The sequence below is a fragment of the Elephas maximus genome, chromosome 14 (assembly GCF_024166365.1).
Source record: "Elephas maximus indicus isolate mEleMax1 chromosome 14, mEleMax1 primary haplotype, whole genome shotgun sequence".
NCBI classification, from domain to species: Eukaryota; Metazoa; Chordata; class Mammalia; order Proboscidea; family Elephantidae; genus Elephas; species Elephas maximus.
The window spans coordinates 96916365-96931910 of NC_064832.1; positions in this window are offsets into that span (position 1 = coordinate 96916365).

Sequence of the window (15546 nt, forward strand, 5' to 3'; positions counted from 1 at the left end):
AGACCCTCAATGAGATGGATTGACACAGTAGCTGCAACAAGGGGCTTAAGCATAGCAACAATTGTGAAGATGGCACAGGACCAGGCAGTGTTTCCTTCTGTTGCATGTAGGGTCGTTATGAGTTGGAACTGACCTAACGACACCTAACAACAACAACACCACTGCCTACAGGGGCTTTCACTTTTATTACTGTCTTTGCCTTTTAGTCCCCCTCCCCCTTTCATTACTCCTCCCTTTACCTGCTCTCTGTACATGCTATGTGGCATGCAGACATGGGTGTCCAATTAGTGTTTAATCCCAAGAGAGAGAAACTTAGCTTTCTCCTCCTGAGACATGAACTGGGGCGTGCTTGGATGTGATGTCACCTGGTGGACAGGAGCCTGACTCCGGGGAGCCCAGGCTGATGATGGAGAGTGCTGATCTACTCATCCCCATCCTTCTTAAACTGTGAGTAACAAATGCCTGTTGACCACACCTTCACAGGTGTCTGGTCTGTGCTCTGCTCCCGACCGTCCTTCACCAAGAACTTGTGGATGTCTCTGGGGGCCATTATTCAGCTTACCATGCCATCCCAGGTAAAAAGTACCTGAGTGAAGGAACCCTTGCAATGATCTCAGCCCCAGGTATCACCTGGCTGCAGCCTTATGAGAAACATGAGGCAGAGGCACCCACCTGAGCTTCTCCTAAATTCCCGACCATGAGAGAATAAATATTTGCTGTTGTTTTGTACCACGTAGCTTTGGCACTCCTGACTGAAGTTCTCCTTGGCAAAGTGAAGAAAATGAGAAAAACACAAAGAAGCTTGACAAAAAGCTGAAACTGTTATTTTAAAATATAGTACTTTGCTCTTGGAGTATATATATTTTTTCTATTCTTTTGGTGCCAATATACTCTATTACGATTTTGTATTGAAAGTACATGATGGCTTGTGCTTGTATTTAATGGTCTGAATTGGGAAAATTTAAAATTAGTTACAGGTGCCAGTTTCACGTTTTAAAATTTTACTTTGAGAAGCCAGGGAGCTACAGGCCATAGGATAAAGTCTAACTCACACAGAGGCCACCTTAATCCCTCTTACACCTCGCTACAGCTTCTTCTCCTACGCTTTCTCAAGTTCAGTCCCCAGCGTGTCTAAACTACTGATTTCCTCACACACGATGTACTGTTTCACTACTGGATGCCTCTGGGTATGCCATTACTCTGCCTGAAATAGTCTTTTCTTTTGTTTTTTCTACCAAACAACTTCTGTTCAACCCTGAACCCTCCATTTTAAGGAAGCTTCATTTGTTTGTTGGGAGCCGTCGAGTTGATTCCAACTCATAGCAACCTATGTGACAGAGTAGAACTGCCCCATTGACTTTCCTAGGCTGTGATCTTTATAAAAAACCCTTTGCCATCGAGTTGATTCCAACTCATAGCAACCCTATAGGACAGAGTAGAACTGCTCCATAGGGTTTCCAAGGAGCGGCTGGTGGATTCAAACTGCTGACATTTTGGTTAGCAGCCATAGCTGGTGGTCGCTCTTAACCACTGTGCCACTGATGGGATCAAACAAAAACAAAAACAAAAACACCTACTGCTATCGAGTGGATTCCAACTTGTATTTATTGACTCTATAGGACAGAATAGAACTGCCCCATAGGCTTCCAAGACTGCAAATCTTTATGGAAGCAGACTGCCAGACCTTTCTCGCACGGAGCGGCTGGTGGGTTTGAACCACCAATTTCTTGGTTAGCAGCCGAGTGCTTTAACCGCTGCCTCACCCCATTCTCTATGCATACCTCTGTCTTAGCATTTAACCGTTACTGAAAAGATCTGTTTATAAATCTGTCTGAGTTAATAAACAGCAATCTCCTCAAGGTCCCTTTTTTATTATTCTTATAATCCTAGCAATTCTCAGGAGATCTGGAATAGCATAGGTGCCCAAGAAAAGATTGTCAAATAATGGATAAGGCTGGAAATTCAAACAGTCTTAGGTGTGGTAATTGTCCCCAGCTGGTGCAGATTTCAGTCGGACACTGTAATCTGCTCAGTATGGATGGATTATGTTCTAACAAAGGAGCCCTGGTGGTAAAAGGTTGGTGGTTGAAACCCACTCGGAGACTCTGTGGGAGAAAGATGTGGCTCCATAAAGATTACAGCCTTGGAAACGCTGTGGGGCCATTCTACTGTCACATGGGGTAGCCATGAGTCAGAATCGACTCAACGGCATCTAACAACAACAGCATAGTTCTAAGGATTTTTTTTAATTAAAAAAGCCTGAAAAGCCTTCCCTTGATGAGTCAAAAGTCCTTCCCTTCGTTTCCATCTCAAGTCCCAGCTTTGCCCTCTGGAGCCATAAGATGAAGGCTATGCCTTCTATGTAATTGTCTTCCAGAGACTCAAAGCCAGTGACCATGTCCCCACTCAGTCCTCTTGTCTGCTAGCTTCACTCATCCATTTCTCTCTGACATCCTTTCTCGACCTTGCACGCCAGGTCACCATTGATGTCAGCCAGCGCTGTGATAGCCGGCCAGTGACAGCAAACGTGGCAAAACAGGCTTGAACGAGTTTGTTGCTGGCCGCTGTAGAGTTGGTGCTGACTCATGGTGACCTCATGTCTGCAGAGTAGAACTGCTCCATAGGGTTTTCAAGACTGTAACTTTTGGAAGCAGATCACCAGGCCTATCTTCTGAGGCACCTTTGGGTGGGTTTGAACTGCTAACTTTTTGGTTTGCAGCTGAGCACTTAACCAGGGCTCCTTAATGAACTAGAATTTGCTAATGACCTTCTTAAAAGAAAGCCCCGTAGACTAGACAACATTTTCTAGAATGGTGAACCCAGCAAAGGGTGCCAAATGCCAGTAACTTTTCTCTAGCTGAATATATAAATTGATTAATGTAGCTGAAGATGGTGCTAGTTATTTTTGGTTGCTGTTTGTTCTTTAGCTGCCACTTTGCTGCTATAGACTGAAATCTTCGTTGCAACGAACTAAAATGTCTAGCGATCTCCCTCATACCTGCTGCTGCTATCAAGCTAGGTCTGCACTAGAACTTTGCAGTTACTATTCTGAGACCCAGTGAAGAATGCTGCATTTAGTTTAATCAGTTTTATCATTGCAGGTCCTGGCTCATCATTTGAACATGCTGAGATGTTTTTGAAACTTAATTTTGTCATCTGGTGTTTTCCAGGTCTCCAAAATGTGCCTCATTGCCAATTTGGTAAGTGATTTCCTATTTGGTAATGGAAAAACAAATGTAAACCTATGCTAGGTGAAAATATGATAATTGTGTTAGTGAACGTAAGAACAGAGTATAAAAGGAACTTCAAAAACTGTGCATCTAGCTCAGCTTGTCTGGATTCTAGAAGGTTCAGGAACCACAGAAAAGATGATATTGAATATTAAAGATGAGTTAAACTTTCCTGGCGTTCCTTAGAAAAGGAAGTGGGTATTCCTAAAAAAAGGTACAGAATAAGAAAAGACCCAGAGGTGAGAGAGACTGAATTACAAGTTCTGTGAGCAGGTATGCCAGGTGCATGGAAAGGAGCTTTGGAAGGTGCCATAGACTGAATTGTGTTCCCCCCAAATACGTGTCACAAATATTACTCCTTATATCTGTGATTATAATTGCATTTGGGAATGGGTTTTCTTTGTTATGTTAATGAGACCATATTAGTGTAGGGTGTGTCTTAAGCCAATCACCTTTGAGATATAAAAAGAGCAGACTGGGACAGAGGAGAAAGCAGAGATGGGGAAATAGAGACAGGGTACTGCACGGGGACACCAAGGAGCCAATGAACTGAAGCTGAAGAGAGACAAAGACCTCCCCCAGAGCAGAGAGAGAGAGCCTTCCCTAGAGCCTGCTTCCTGAATTCAGAATTCTAGCCTCCTAAACTGTGAAAGAATAAATTCCTGTTTCTTAAAGCCACCCAATTGGGGTATTTTTGTTATAGCAGCACTCGATGACTAAGACAGGTGAGCCAAAAAGTACCCTAGCTTACCTAAGAGGTTTGATTTTATTTTCAACTGATCATCTTCAAAGACAGACACTAACATCAGACATACTTTTTTTGGAAAGAACTTTCCAGAACAGTCTTTTAAATTTACAATTGCATTTTTTATTCCCAATAATCACTGAGTAGAAAAGAGATAAAACTAGATTATCCCAGCGCTTCCTCCCTGGGGGCCTGCTGTCTTACTTCCCCTCAGATGTCATGGCCACGTGCTTCGGATTGTGCAGGCCTCTTCTGAATTTCAGATAATCTGTCCGCAGCTGCTGGAGCATCTCAGCCTTGTCAACCCTGTGTGTCCTGATTTTTGTTCACGACTGTGTAGCCGTTGGGGCTCTCAGCACCCCACCCTCTTGTGGGAGACTCCTAGTGGGTCTTCAGCTCTTCAGCCGAGTTCTGTTCAGTCTCTCAAGGGAGGAAGCAGACCTGCAGCACAAAGCTGGGAGCCGAAGAACAGCGCCCTTGTCAAGCCATTTAATGACGGTGAGAGATTCCCGTAATGAAGGGGGTAAGCAACCGCACAGTCTGTACGCTTATATTTTTAGCCTGTGTACAAGAGGCTCACAAACCTTAATTTTCACAGCAACATAAATATTATGACTATAATTAACCATGAATATTTGATGAAGTTTGAGAGCATTATCTACACTTGCTTAATATTGCTGGATGTCATTCTAAATTCTGGATGCTCTTTAAGTACAGAAATTTTCCCTGCATGCTGCCAAATTTCTAAACAAATGCCTGGTGGAAAATTACCCCTTAGCCGGAATAGTAACCCAAGTAAATAGGTAATAATGGGTGTGCATTTTTGCACATTAGCTTGACCCAGGGCATGAAAAGGTCCCGGGACATGAAAGGTTAGTTTTCATAAAAAGAATTAAAACAGGCATAATAGCCTCGTGTCATCAGAGAGATGGATGCACTGCAGAGAAGCATTTTTCATATGTGAGAAACAAAGTGAGGTCCTGTTAAAACGCCAGTGGCTCTTGAGTTGGGAGGGTAGGGGTGCGTCACTGGCAGATATCACTTTCATGTGGCAATTGAGTACTAACAAGACAATCTGGGGATTGAAACCCTGGTGGTCCATTATATGTGTAAGGCAACTTAGAGCCCAAAGCACTTTTTCAGGAAGAAAAAATATATGCTTACTGGAAATTTTTCCCTAATTTTGCTTTTTCTGAATAAAAAAGTGTTTTTCCTTCAAAATGTACATTTTCTTTATTTTGTAGTAAAACTATGTTGCAGTAAAACAAAGGGAGCCTCTGAAAAAATACATTTTAAATATAAAGGCAAAGTACAGTCATAGTCCCCAACCGCCTGTCAGGTTGTTGTACTTCAGTGGCTTGAGTGTTGTTATGATGCTGGAAGCTACATCGCCAGTATTTCAAATATCAGCAGGGCCACCTGGTGACAGGCTTCAGTGGAGCTTCCAGACGAAGCCAGAGTAGCAAGAAAGGCCTGGTGGTCTACCTCTGAAAACTAGTCAGTGAAAACCCTAGGGATCACAACAGAGTACTGTTCGATAAAGTGCTGGAAGGTGCGCCTCCTAAGCTGGAAGGCTCTCAGGATACACAGTGGCCTCAACAATGGACTCAAACATACCAACAGTTGTGAAGATGGTGCAGGACCCGGCAGCGTTTTGTTCTATTGTACACAGGCTCCCCATGAGTCGGAGCTGACTTGACAACACCACCACCCGGGGTGCCGTACAGCACTTTCTCTTTGTCCTCAGGGGAGGATTCACTCGTGTCTTAAATCACTAGGAGAGACTCCTAGGCCTGTTGGGCACAAGTCGACACCTGTGGAGGCCTTGGTGCAGAGAATAAGCTTAGATTTGCAGACTTAGGCAGGCGTGGTAGACAAGATGGCTGCAAATTCGTTGCGATTTCTCCTATTAAGAGGGGGAGTCTGTCTGGACCAACCTTTGATTTACTTTATCAGTAAAGTATGGAGGAAGTGATGTTATGCCAGGACCACGGCCAGTATTTGAGAGGACTACCAGCTTTTACCTTACGCACTTGGAGCCCTGAACCATTGTGAAGGAAGTCTGGTCACTCTGGAGCCATCTTCCTGTGAGCAAGCCCAAGCCACATGAAGAGACAACATGTAGGTGTTCTTGTACACAGCTGAACTTGCAATTGACAGTTAGTATCAATTGCTAGCCATGTTGTATGTGCCATCTTGGACATTCAGCCCAGTCGAGCCTTCAGATGACTACAACACCAGCTGCCATCTGACTGAGACAACCTGAAAGACAGCAAGCAAGAACCCATTTATCCCTCAGAAACATGATGTTATGTGTATGTTAGGTGCTGTGAAGTTGTCTCTGACTCACGGGTACCCCCATGTATAATAGAATGAAATGTTGCCTAGTCCCATGCCATCCTCACGATACTTGTTATGCTTGAGCCCATTGTTGGAGCCACTGTGTCAATCGATTTCATTAAGGGTCTTCCTCTTTTTCACTGACCCTCTACTTTACCAAGCATGATGTCCTTCTCCAGGGACTGATCCCTCCTGATAACGTCCAAAATACATGAGGCGGAGTCTCATCTTCCTTCTAAAGAGCACTCTGGCTGTACTTCATGATAAATGGAGAAAATACTGAAGTTGTCAAGGATTTCATTTTACTTGGGTCAACAATGAATGCCCACGGAAGCAGCAGTCAAGAAATCAAATGGCATATTGTATGGGGCAAAAGACCTCTTTAAAATCTTAAAAAGCAAAGATGTCATTTCTATGTCTAACGTGTGTCTGACCCAATCCATGATATTTTCAATCATCTCATATGCTTGTGAAAGCTGGAAAATGAAAAAGGAAGACTGAACAAGGAACACAATATATAATAATAAATTGTTATTATACCCCCTAAGTTCTTCTCAAATAAAAACCCACATGATCCATGCTTTGAAGGAGGAATATTGTTAGCATAAAATTCTAGCTCTGCTATATTATCTGAGCGTCAATCAACAACCCTTAAGGCTAGAGTTGCTGGAGGTGGCACCACTGATCACAAAACACTTCTGAAGCAAATTGGTTAACAGGCTGCATTGATGAGCTCCAGTGAGCTAAGTTCCCAGGATATGAAAGCCTGGGAATGACTCGACTCCATGGCTCTGTTACCCAGCTCCACCCTTGCTAAGAAGAAAGTGAAATTGTTCTCCCCTTCCACAGGTGAAACATTCTTCCCTCTGCCTCAGTCCTTAATTCTCTGGATAACCTCCTACCAATGTGAAAGGAGACCAAAAGGAAACCCTGACCCTAGAATTCCTTTTAATACCCTACCAGAGACCTTCCTTCCATGGTGTTATAGGTTGTATTGTGTCCCCCAAAAATTACGTGTGTCCATGATTCCCAGTATTGTGTGAGTGCCCATCATTTTGTCATCTGATGTGACTTTCCTATGTGTTGTAAATCCTCCCTCTCTGATGTTAATGAGGCAGGATTAGAGGCAGATATGTCAGTGAGGCAGGACTCAATCTACAGGATTAGGTTGTGTCTTAACTCAGCCTCTTTTGAGATTAAAAAAAGTGAGGCATGGGGACCTCATACCACCAAGAAAGCAATGCTGGGAGCAGAGTGCCTCCTTTGGACCTGAGATTCCTGCGCTGAGAAACTCCTAGACCAGGGGAAGCTTGATGGCAAGGACATTCTCCTAGAGCCTACCGAAAAAGAAAGCCTTCCCCTGGAGTTGACACCCTGAATTCAGACTTCTAACCTCCTAGACTGTGAGACAATAAATTTCTCTTTGTTAAAGCCATCCACATGTGGTATTTCTGTTATAGCAGCACTAGATGACTAAGACACATGGCAACACAAAGAATCTCTTGTGGAGTTGAGGAATTGTACTTATAGAATCATAGAGCTGAAAGGAATCTCAGGGCTCCTTCACTTGGTTTCACAGTTGGTGACGTTTAAACCTGTGAGTGGATTCCAACTCACAGCAACCCCGTGTGACAGAGTAGAGCTGCCCCAGACTAGGCTATAATCTTTATGGTAAAAGATTGCTACATCTTCTTCTTTTGGAGTGGCTGGTGGGTTTCAAACACCCTCCTATTAGTTAGCAACTAAGGGCTTAACTGCACCACCAGGGCTCCTAACTGAAACCTAGAGAGGTGTATTAGCTACCTAATGCTGCTGCAGCACAAACACCACACATGGGTGACGTTAAAGCACAGGTATTTATTACCTCACTGTGTACAAACCAGGGTATCAGCTCCGTCAGGTCCTTCCTCGTTGGTTCTGGCATGCACTCCTTGGTGTTCGCCGTCATTCCTTGGTGTTCGCCGTCATTCCTTGGTGTTTGCCGTCATTCCTTGGTGTTCCCGTCATTCCTTGGTGTTCGCCGTCATTCCTTGGTGTTCGCCGTCATTCCTTGGTGTTCCCGTCATTCCTTGGTGTTCCCCGTCATTCCTTGGTGTTCTCCGTCATTCCTTGGTGTTCCCTGTCATTCCTTGGTTTGTAGATGACCCTCACATGGCATCTGTCTTCACTGTGTGTGTCTCTGTGTCTAGTCTGGTCTTTCTGTGACTCAGAAGTGATTAGGTTTGGAACCCACCCAACACTGGTATGACCTCATTAATATCTGCCAGTTGCCATTGGGTTGGTTATGATTCATAGTGACCCCAGGTATGTCAGAGCAGAAATGTACTCCATAAGGCTTTCAATGGCTGATTTTTCAGAAGTAGGTCGGCAAACCTTTCTTCCTAGGGGTCTCTAGGTGGAATTGAACCTCTAACCTTTTGGCTATCAGTGAGCACACTGACCATTTGCACCACACATTAACATAAAAGGAAACCTCTTTTTCCAAACAGGGTTGTATTTACAGCTCCAGGGGTTAGGATTTCAACACATGTCTTTGGGAGACACAATCCAATCCATAATAAGCAGTAAAGTGACTTGGTCCTACGAGGGCCATGTTTAGAAGCCAGGTGTCTCAATGCTCAGTCTAGTGCTTCATCCATTTGTTGTTCAGTGGAAGATGGGGCCACTTAGGTGACCTGGCTGGACCTGGATTTCTTGCCTCCTTTTTACTCTTTCGTTAGAGAAATATTCCACCGCAAGATAAAATTAAGTTTTAGTAGCTACAAGTAAGGGCAGGAACCCCTGTTACAAAATGGTTAAGCACTCGGCTGCAAACAGAAGGTTGGTTTCTGGGGAGAAAGACCTGGAGATCTGCTCCTATAAAGATCACAACATAGAAAACCCTATGGGGCAGCTCTACCCTGTCACATGGGGACCCTATGAGTCGGATTCTACTTGACGGTGCCCAGCAACAATAGTTGAGACCCCTGACTTTCTCTAATGTGACAGTAAATAGGAAGAACCAGAGTTAGTGTGAAATAAGCTCTAACTAAGGAGTCCTGGTGGCACAATGGTTAAGTGTTCAGCTGCTAACCCAAATGTTGGAGGTTCGAACCCATTCAGTGCCTTCACGAGAGAAAGATCTGGCTACCTGCTTCCATAAAGATTACAGCCAAGGAAACCCTATGGGGCAGTTCTACTCTGTCGTATGGGGTTGCTGTGAGTCGAAATTGACTTGATGGCACCCAACAACAACAACTCATCTTTGAGGGTAGATCCTGGTGGAACAAGTAGTAAATGATCCTAAGGTGAAGCCAGCTTCCTGGTGTGTGTTTGGGGGTGGGGGGTGAGGTGGGGGGTGGGTGGGTGTGTGTGTAAGAGAGAAGGGAGGGAAAGAGAGCTCTGAGACTGCAGTGGGCTGGCATGACTCCAGGCCTTACCTCCTGTGCTTCTTACCTTCCTGCGATGCCCACGCCAGGTTGTGAGGACAGGAGCAGGCTAGTGGCCTGGAGTCCAGCAGTCAGGAGGGGGAGAGAATCGGAGCCCTCAAAATGATTTCAGGAGAGGGGAAACTTACAGAGACAGAAAAACACAACGTATTTTCCTGTATTTCCTATGTTTTGGAGAAACAATGGCTACTATCTAATAAAAATTTCCGTAGTAGCACACTTAACATAATGAAACAAAAAACAACTGCTCATTTTTTCTTTCTCTTGGGCTCCGTCAGCAACATTATTCAGGTTGAGGTACACAGGAGAAATCCCCAAGCTGTTTGCCTATCCCGGGTCCTGTCAGCAATTCCTGGCTGCCAGAATGTATTTCTTATGCTTCCCAGGAGGCCCACGTTTTGCACAAGGTGTCCTTCATCAGACCCCAAAGCCAGACGGTGACATCGTCCAGCTATCACTTCACATTGCCGTCATCCAGAGACCTTTCTTTGGGCTCTGAACTCGAAGAATTCCCCTGGTTGCCCTCAAATGCATGCATGCTTCTCATCTTTCTCAGTTTAAGATGCGTGCTGTGGCATGAAGTGTTTCATTAATGCTTAGCATGACACAAAAGCTGTTCTTGGATTTTCCCATCATGCACTTCTGCTGTCTTTAGCTCAGCATCTCTGTACTCTGGGCGAGGTACCACTCCAGGCACAGATGGAGTGGGAACGGAGGCAGATTTCTCTGGGGCTCAGAACTCCTTGTACCGTCTGCTGTTCTGTCTCTCCTTCTGAATTCTGTCAAGCACACCGACCACAGACTGGCACAAAGTGACAAAGATGGAGTGGTTTTAATCAGCTGAAAGTCCTCAATTTGCAGCTGTTCTAATAACTTCTTTAAGTCAGAAAGGCAAGTGTCAAATCTAGTTATTTATTTGAAAAAAAATCTTGTTTCTCTCCACTGTAATTAAGTGTCCCAGGAATTTTGTATGACTCCAGAAAATTAAGCACTTGGAATTAGCTGGTTTTATGTAACCTAAAAATGATGTTTAAAGCCTCTACAGATTAAGATACGGTTTTATTACCTGTCATTTATTCTTTACTCTAACCTCACAGCAAGCACTAATGTTCTTTATGTGTCTGTGTACAACTTAAATCACAGGCCTGCTTATTTTTATCTTAAACATAAATCAAATTTATTGCCACCAGAGGAGTAGTGAATCCCAGCTCTTTATATAATCAGATGTGTATAGAGTGAAATGAAATTTGTTCTTATGCTTTCCTGTAGCTTTTCAAAACCTTTTATTTTATTTTTTATTTTTTTCCAGCTTGGCTTTTTTGCTCTTTCTTTATTTCCTCCTATAATTTTTCTTTCTTCTTTAGTTTATGTTAAAATATGATAAAAATGGCACAAATGATTCCAATTCCATATTTCTGCCTTTACTTAGATAGGTTTTTTTTTCCCTAGATAAATTATGTTTAAGAAGGGACTGACTTATAAGTTTTAGATGGGAGCACACCCTCTTGTTGAGCTAATATAGTAAAAATGATATTTCTAAGGGTATTTGATAGGCAAAAGGCTTTGAGGGCAAGAGAGATAACTAATCAAAGTAATCTTTACCAGACATCTTCATCTTTGGGGCCACTCACTGCGTTCATTCCTTTAATCATGCGAATCGCCATTTTGACCAAGAATAGTGACAAGGCCAGCTGAGTAAAAGTGGCTTCTAGTGGAATTTTGTGGGAAGAAAGAGTTATTCTTTACAATGTCTGCCCTAAAAGGTAAGTGAGGTATCACAGAGAATCTTAACTTATACAAAAACTTATAGCATCTGAAAAATTATCTGAACCTTAGAAGTAGACAAAGGGGTTGTTTTACAGCTCCTAGGGACAGAGGTCGGCTTGTCGACTTTTATCCAGTAGAGATGCAAATGATTTCTTTCCCGTGAGACAGATAACCCCAAAGGTACAATTTGTTGCTCTCGAAGACGTTCAGCTGTTTTATATCTACCGGTAAACCAGTTGCCTTTGAGGGAACTCTGACTCATGGCGCCCCGTGTGTGTCAGAGCAAGACTGTGCTCCACAGGGTCTCTAGTAGCTGATTCTTCAGAAGTAGGTCATCAGTCCTTCCTTCCAAGTTGCCTCTGGGTGAATTTGAGCTCCCACATTTCAGTTAACTACCGAGAACATTAATCGTTTGTACCACCCAGGGACTTCGTTTGTACCTAATCCAGCAATTATACCATCTTAGCGATTCTAGCTTGTCCAGTGCTCATTGGACTGATTTTTTACATCTTATTGGTCCTCTCTTTAAGCAGTCCACTTTCTTAAAAATTTACAGGCTTGGAAACCCTGCGGGTTTTCCCTGTCCCATAGGGTCGCTATGAATTGAAAATCCACTTGACGGCAACGGGAACAGGTGCCGAAAGCACGTAAAGCACACGGTTGTATTTCTGGGCTTAGCAGGCTTTGGGAAATGGCAAGGTCTGCCTGTGCTTTTTCTTGATTTCACTTTGACACCGTTTGATGCACACCTGGCTTTCACTGCCATGTTTGTGTGCTGGAGCGTTGCAGCCGTGGGAAGGAACTATGAATTTGTAGGTAACCAGGCACTGGTAGATGTGAGCAAACAGAGACCTGGTGGTTCCAACAAATGAAATGCTTTGCATATGGGAAAGATGCGGGGAAAAGAAGTGGGCTGGCCATGTTAAATATGTCAAGATATATGAAACAATAACCAAAAATAGCACTATTTATAGACATTATGCACAGGTGCCCTTAATGTGCCAATCGGATTGGTTATTGAGCGATACTCTTTGTGTTGTTGTTGAGAATATAGACAGCCAAACATACACCAATTCAACCATTTCTGCATGTACAATTCAGTGACACTGATGACATTCTTCACATTGTGCACCCCTTCTCACCCTCCTCTTCTGAGTTGGTCCTCCCTATTATCATAAGCTTAACTACCCCCCAAGCTTCCTAGCAAACCTTTCGAGTTGTCATTGCAAGGTTGATCCCATATAGATAGTTCTTTAAAGAGTGCAGTGCTCAAGGCAGACATTCTTGACTAGTTAAGCTAAACTGTTGTTTGATTTAAGGCGTACTTCAGTGGATATTTTTTGTTTTAGGTTTAAAGATTATCTCAGGGCAATAGTTTAGGGTATTCATCCAGCCTCCACGGCTTCAGAAAGTCTGGATTCTGCGAGCATTTGAAATTGAGTGGTGCCCTAATTTCCCCTTTTGTTTCTCTCTTGGGTGAAGTGATCTTTACTCGCCGAAAGAGCCCATGCAGATTGCAGTAGCGACTGACTCGGTCCGTGATGGCAGCACCACCCGGTATAAAAGGGATCATGCTACGTCTCAGGATTGTTATGGAACCAGCAAACAGTGGTAGCTGGGTTAAAGAATGTCAGCAATGCAAAATCTTAGTATGCTTTAGTATCTGTGCTGGTAAAGAATTCAGGTGCAGTTCTAAGACCACGTGTCCTCTAACGTTCACATTTTTGCTTCTCTACCCGGTTTTCTTTGCTGAGTAGAATAAGGACTTCTGAGATAAGGACAATGACGGCAGGCAATGTGCAAATCCCCTTCTTACAGGCATGTGACTGGATGAATATGTGTTTTCGAGTTTCAGAAACATCGTGGTTCTTTTCCAACATTCTTCACCATTACTCACTCTGCAGCTTTGCTTGGAGAAGATATTCAGGGCCAGGGATTTCTGTGAGATTCGTGGAAGATAAAAATGATGAATCGTCTCCATTCCGACGTAGGAATGGTTTTCCTCTAGTTTTACTTGCAGTGTGGAGAGAACCTTACACCCCTGGCACACTGTATTTTATTGTGTGCTTCAGAGAACGGGGAAGATACTGCTATTTATTCCTCAAAATGGTACTTTGCATCCGCATCCTCCTCCTTAACAGAATTTCAGCCTCCCCTGGAATGAAGGTCACATCAGGTTCCAAAGACATTCCAATTCCAAGGTGGGTAATCACATCAATAACGACACTCTAGCTGTAGAGCTGCTTGTACAGAAAGTCCTGCCTGAAATCTCACCCTTGTAATATCTTGTAGACAGGAAACTGAAGAATCTCTGCCAGATTTTCAGGAGATCCTCCACCGTTACCTTAAGAGGACTTTAAAACCTTCAGCTAATTAATAAAAATGTAATGATGTTAAATAAACACTAACAAAAAGTAAGACTCCCTATAGATGACACAAGGAATTTTTGACCCAGATCTAATCTGACAACTGAGTGAAAATCTGAACTCTTTAGTTGGGATACAGGCCACATGATTGATTGTTTTTTTCATGTAGACTCGTTTGCCAAAGTGACCAGAACCATCAAATTCTGGGCAGACATAATTTTATTAATATTTGAAGACGTTTATTACATACCTGGCAAAGAACATTGAATATACCACGGACTGCCAGAAGAACGAACAAGTCTGTTTTGGAAGAAGTACAGCCAGAGCGCTCCTTGGAAGCCAGGATGATGAGACTCCGTCTCAGGTACTTTGGAGATGTTTTTAGAGAGGACCAGTCCCTGAAGAAGGACAACATGCTTAGTAAAGTGGAGGGTCAGTGAGAAAGAGGAAGACCCTCAACAAGATGGACCGACACAGTAGCTTCGGCAGTAGACTCAAATGTAACAGCCATTAAGGACGGCACAGGGCCGGGCAGCGTTCCCTTCTGCTGTACGTAGGGCTGCTGAGTCAGAACTGACTCAAGGGCTCCTAACGAATGGCAGACCTACCCCAGCTAAGAATGACACACTGCTGGCTCAGTGACAGGACTCTCTCCTTCCGTGCGGGAGGCCTGGGTTGGGCTTCCAGCCAGTGCACCTCATGCGTGGCCACCACCCATCTGCCGGTGGAGGCTTGTGTGTTGCTGTGATGCGGAACAGATGTCAGTAGAGTTCCCAGATTAAGCCAGACTAAGAAGAAAGGTCTGGTGACCTACTGATAACCGTTCAAAGAAAACTCTGTGGATCACAGTGGTTTGATCCACAGCCAATCATGGGGTTGGTGACGGACCGGGCAGCGTTTCCTTCCATTGTGCATGGGCAGCCTTGGGATGGGGGCCAAGTCAGTGGCAGCTACAACAACACCCATCTAAGAGGAGCATCTCAGAACATGAAGAACTCTATTGAGCAAACTTGACTTGGCCTACTAGGATCTGTGTGGTCCAAACAGAACAAAACCATTGTGGTAGAGTCTGTTCCGACTCATAGTGACCCTATAGGACAGAGCAGAACCACCCCATAGAGTTTCTAAGGAGCGTCTGATGGTTTTCAACTGCCGACCTTTTGGTCAGCAGCCATGGCACTTAACCAGTATGCCACCAGGGTTTCCAGTGTAGGCTAAATTTTATCTCTTGCCCCCCAGCTTACCCTACTCTAATCATATCATTTCTGTCCTTATATGCACTGAACTTTTTCCCACTTCAGGATATTCACAGTTGCTACTCCTCTGCCTGGAACCCTCTCTCGCAGTGTTTACGTGGCTAACATCTTCTCCTTTCTCCATAGAACCCTTCCTTGGCCAACAGAACTAAGCGCCTTATCCTTCTGTTTTATTTTCATCTTATGAGTTGCCACTATTTAAAATAGTCTAGATTACTTACTTATTTATTGCTTTCTAAACGAGAAAAAAGTTCTGGAAAGGAAGGACCTTGCGTGACTTGCTCACTACAGCTCTACAACCACACCTCACTCTTGATGTGCACTCATGTGAAAAGATACAGTCCAGAGCTTATAAATTTGAAACAAGAGTTGTTGCTGTTGTTAGGCGCCAAAGTAAGCGAGATGAAGTTTTGC